This window comes from Oncorhynchus nerka, unplaced genomic scaffold (assembly GCF_034236695.1).
Source record: "Oncorhynchus nerka isolate Pitt River unplaced genomic scaffold, Oner_Uvic_2.0 unplaced_scaffold_1816, whole genome shotgun sequence".
NCBI classification, from domain to species: domain Eukaryota; kingdom Metazoa; phylum Chordata; class Actinopteri; order Salmoniformes; family Salmonidae; genus Oncorhynchus; species Oncorhynchus nerka.
Window position 1 is genome coordinate 49766 of NW_027039507.1, and position 5344 is coordinate 55109.

The window sequence follows — 5344 nt, forward strand, 5'->3', positions numbered from 1 at the left end:
AGCTTACCGCAGGCCAGTCAGGCCAGGGTTGCATACCGTCAGGCTACAGACACGTCAGGGGTTGCATAATAGGCCAGGCCTTATTACCGTCAGGCCAGAGCATACTGGCCAGGCCAGATACAAATAGGCCAGAGCACAACAGGGCCAGGCCATTACCGTCAGGGCCAGGCCAGAAGCACCGCCAGGCCAGACACCGGGCCAGGCCAGACACAGCCAGGCAGGCCAGCACACTGGGCCTCAGGCCAGGCTGCATAGCCACTGCGGCTCAGGCCAGGGCATCAGGCCAGATACCGTCAGGCCATACTCGCCAGGCCCGCAACAGGCCTAAGGCGTGGCCAAGGCCAGGCCAAGGCCAGGCCAGAGCAGGCTCTGCCGGCTACATACCAGGCCAGGCCAGGTCATATCACCGCCAGGCCGGCATACCGCCAGGCCCAGCCACCGTCAGGCCGCATACCGCCAGGCTGGTGGCTACACGTCAGGCCAGTATACTGGGCCAGAAAGTCACAGCATCGACAGTATTACAGCACTGGGCCAGGCCATGTTACCTGGGCCAGGCCAGGCCAGACACTGCCAGGTTGCATACTGCCAGGGGCCAGAGTTACCGGGGCCAGGCCAGGCCAGAGTTACCGTCAGGCCATATTACCGTCAGGCCAGCATACCGTCAGGCCAGACACTGCCAGGCCAGTATTACCGTCAGGCCAGATAATTAGACCTGTGGCCAGAAGCACTGCCAGGCCAGGCCAGATACTGGGCCTGTGGCCAGAGCACTGTCAGGGGTTGTATACTGGGCCAGAGCCATAAAGCATCAAATAGGCCATGTTACTGGGCCAGAGCCAGACTGCATACCGTCAGGCCAGATACCGTCAGGCCGTATACTGCCAGGTCATACCGTCAGGCCAGTATACCGCCAGGCCAGTACACCGTCAGGTGCATACTGCCAGCCAGGCCAGGCTGCATACCGTCAGGCCAGATACCGCCAGGCCAGGCCAGCCACCGCCAGGCCAGTATTACCGCCAGGCCAGGCATACCGCCAGGCCAGGCACTGCAGGCCAGGCCAGCATACCGTCAGGCCAGGCCGGATACCGTCAGGCCAGGCCAGACATCGTCAGGCCAGCATACCGCCAGGCCGTATACCGCCAGGCCAGCATACTGCCAGGCCAGGCCACCGTCAGGCCAGACACTGCCAGGTTGCATACCGCCAGGCCAGATACTCGGCCAGGCTGGTATACCGCCAGGCCAGTACTACCGTCAGGCTGCATACCGTCAGGCCAGACACCGCCAGGCCAGGCCAGCATACCGCCAGGCCAGCATACCGTCAGGCCAGGCCAGCATACCGCCAGGCCAGCAGCACCGCCAGGCCATACCGCAGGCCAGGGCCAGGCCAGAGCTATGACTAGGGGCCAGGCCAGCCACCGCCTAGGCCGGCCAGGGGCCAGCATACCGGGGCCAGGCCAGAGCACAAGCAAAAAGGCCAGAGCCACCGTCAGGGGCCAGGCCAGGCCAGATACCGTCAGGGCCAGGCCACACCGTCAGGGCCAGCACACTGGGTCAGGCCAGGCACCGTCAGGGCATACCGCCAGGGGCCAGGCTGCATACCGTCAGGCCAGACACGTCAGGGCCAGGCCGCCAGGCCATACCGCCAGGCCAGGACACCAGGCCAGGCTCACCGTCAGGCCATATACCGCTTAGGGCCAGGCCAGATACCGTCAGGGGAGCAATCAGGGGCCAGTATACTGGGCCAAATAGGCCATTACCGTCAGGCCAGGCCACAACCGTCAGGCCAGGCACCCGTCAGGCCAGGCACAGGCCAGGCCAGAGCACGTCAGGGGCCAGGCTGTATTACCGCCAGGCCAGGTATTACCGTCAGGCCAGAGCACGGGCCAGGCCAGGCCAGGCCAGGGGTCAGAGCCATCAGACCCAGAGCCAGACACTGGGCCAGGGGCCGACACCGCCAGGGCCAGGCCTGTATACCGTCAGGCCAGGCCACCATCAAATAGGCCAGCATCATAGGCCTGGCCAGGCCAGGCCAGACATCCACCGTCAGGCCAGGGCCAGGAGCCATCCGTCAGGCCGTATACCGTCAGGCCAGAGCATACCGTCAGGCCAGACACTGGGTCAGGGCCAGGGCATACCGCCAGCCAGGCCAGACACCGGGTCAGGCCAGAGCCCACTGGGGCCAGGGGCAGGTGGCCACAGCCACATACCGATCAGGGGCCAGGGCACGTCAGGGCCAGACATCCGTCAGGCCAGAGCACGTCAGGCCAGGCCATTACCGTCAGAGGTTGCATACCGCCAGGCCAGTACTACCGGGCCAGGCCTATTACCGTCAGGCCAGCATACCGTCAGGCCAGGCCAGTATACCGCCAGGCCAGACACCGTCAGGCCTGCATACCGCCAGGCTGCATACCGCCAGGCCAGTATCACCGCCAGGCCAGGCCAGCATACCGTCAGGTTGCATACTGCCAGGGCCAGATACCGCCAGGCCAGTATCACCGTCAGGCCGTCAGGCCAGGCCAGATACCGCCAGGCCAGGCATACCGCCAGGCCGTATACCGTCAGGCCAGGCCGTATACCGCCAGGCCAGATACCGCCAGGCCAGTATTACCGTCAGGCCAGAGCACCAGGCCAGGCTGCATACTGCCAGTGCATACGGCCAGGCCAGCACACCGTCAGGCCAGCATACTAGCCAGGCCAGGCCTGCATACCGTCAGGCCAGGCTGCATACCGTCAGGCCAGCATACCGTCAGGCCAGGCCAGGCTGCATACCGTCAGGCCAGAGCACAGTCAGGCCTGGCTGCCAGGCCATAGGCCAGGGGCCAGAGTTGTCATACCGCCAGGGGTTGGTATATAGGCCATACATCAGGCCAGGATATCAAATAGCCAGGCCGCCACAGGGCCCAGGTTGCATACCGCCAGGCCAGGCCATCAGGCCAGGGCACACTCAGGCCAGGGGGCCCGGGTATTACCAGGCCAGGCCATACCGGGGCTGGTATACCGTCAGGCCAGTATACCGTCAGGCCAGGCCAGGCCACTACCGTCAGGCTGCATACAGGGCCAGGCCAGGGCCAGGCCAGGCCACCGTCAGGCCAGGGCACAGGGCCAGGCAGCGTGGCAGGCCAGGAGGCCGTCAGGCCAGAGCACACCTCAGGGCCAGGCCAGGCTACGTCAGGCCGCACAGGCCTTAGCCACCGTCAGGCCAGGGTAGCCACTGCCAGGGCCAGGCCGGCACTGGGTCAGGCCAGGCACACCGTCAGGGCTTGCATACAGTCAGGCCAGACACGTGAGGCCATGCATACCGCCGAGTCAGGCTACCGTCAGGCCAGAGCACCGCCAGGCCAGGCTGCATACCGCCAGGCTGGTATAGGCCAGGCCGGTATACCGTCAGGCCAGATACTGCCAGGGCCAGTCATACCGCCAGGCCTATTACCGGGGCCAGGGCTTGCATACCGCCAGGCCAGCATTACCGTCAGGGGCTGGTATACCGCCAGGCTGCATAACCGCCAGGCCAGGGGCCAGAGCACCGTCAGGCCTGCATACCGTCAGGCCAGATCAGTCAGGCCAGGCCACGGGCCAGGCCAGGCCAGGCATACCGTCAGGCCAGGCACGTCAGGCCAGGAGCACGTCAGGCCAGGCCATTAACAGGTCAGGGCACGCCAGGCCAGAGCCACCGTCAGGCCAGGCATATCAATAGGGGTCAGACACTCAAATAGGCAGAGCACTGTTGCTGGGTATTACCGTCAAGGCTGCATACCGCCAGGCCAGGCCAGATACCGTCAGGGGCCAGAGCATCAAACAGGCTGCATACACCGTCAGGCCAGAAGCACCGTCAGGCTTGCATACCGCCAGGCCAGGCCGTATACCGTCAGGCCAGAGCCGCACAGGCCAGGCCAGGCTGCATCACCGCCAGGCCAGAGCACCGCCAGGCCAGTATTCGTCAGTCAGGCCAGACACCGTCAGGCCAGAGCACCGGGGCCAGGGGCCTTACCGTCAGGCCAGACACCGCCAGGCCAGACACCGCCAGGCCAGGCAGCACACCGTCAGGCCGTATTACCGTCAGGCTGGTATTACCGTCAGGCCAGCATACCGTCAGGCCAGGCCAGGCTACCGCCAGGCCAGACACCGTCAGGGCCAGGCCGCATAATTGTGTCAGGCCAGGCCCACCGTCAGGCCAGGCCAGATACCGACATCAACAGGGGCCAGAGCACAAGCCAGGCCGCCACCGCCAGGCCAGATACCGTCAGGCCAGATACCGCCAGGCCAGCATACCAGGTCAGGCCGGTATACCGTCAGGCCAGTATACCGCCAGGCCAGGCCAGGCTGGTATTACCGTCAGGCCAGGTATTACCGTCAGGCCATACCGTCAGGCCAGAGCACGTCAGGCCAGGGGTATACCGTCAGGCCAGGCCAGTACACCGTCAGGGGCCAGGCCAGACCGCTGTCAGGCCAGGCCATTACCGTCAGGCCAGAAAAGCTAGGCCAGGCCAGGCCAGTATACCGTCAGGCCAGGTCAGGCCAGGCCATACCGTCAGGCCATACCGCCAGGCCAGGCCAGTATACCGTCAGGCCAGGTCAGGCTGGTTACCGTCAGGCCAGGCGTCAGGCCAGATTAACAGGCCAGGCCAGACATCAGTCAGGCCAGGCTGTATATCAGTCAGGGCCAGGCCGGAAGCAGGCCAGATCAGGCCAGGCCGGTATTACCGCTTGCCAGGCCAGGTTGCATACCGCCAGGCCAGGACACGGGCCAGGCCATACTGCCAGGGGCCAGCATACCGCCAGGCCAGCATACCGTCAGGCCAGACACCGTCAGGGCCAGGCTGCATACCGTCAGGCCAGACACCGCCAGGCCTGCATACCGCCAGGCCAGGCACTGGCCAGGCCATATACCGTCAGGCCAGGCTTATTTAACAAACAGGCCAGGCCAGCACATCGTCAGGCCAGGCCAGGCCAGGCCAGGCCAGGCCGGCATCAGTCAGGCCAGGGGCCACCGCCAGGCCAGGCCATAGCCACGTCAGGCCAGCATACCGCCAGGCCAGGACACCGTCAGGCCAGGCACATATACAGCCAGGCCAGATTCAGACACGTCAGGCCAGGCTGGCATACCGCCAGGCCAGGCACCGTCAGGCCAGGCCAGATATCGTCAGGGGTTATTACCGTCAGGCCATGCATACCGCCAGGCCATACCGCCAGGCCAGGCCAGCATACCGCCAGGCCAGGCATACCGCCAGGCCAGGACATTACCAGGCCAGGCAGTCAGGCCAGACACCAGTCAGGCCGTATACCGTCAGGCCAGAGCCACGCCAGACCGCCAGGAACTAAGCACCGCCAGGCCGTACACCGTCAGGCC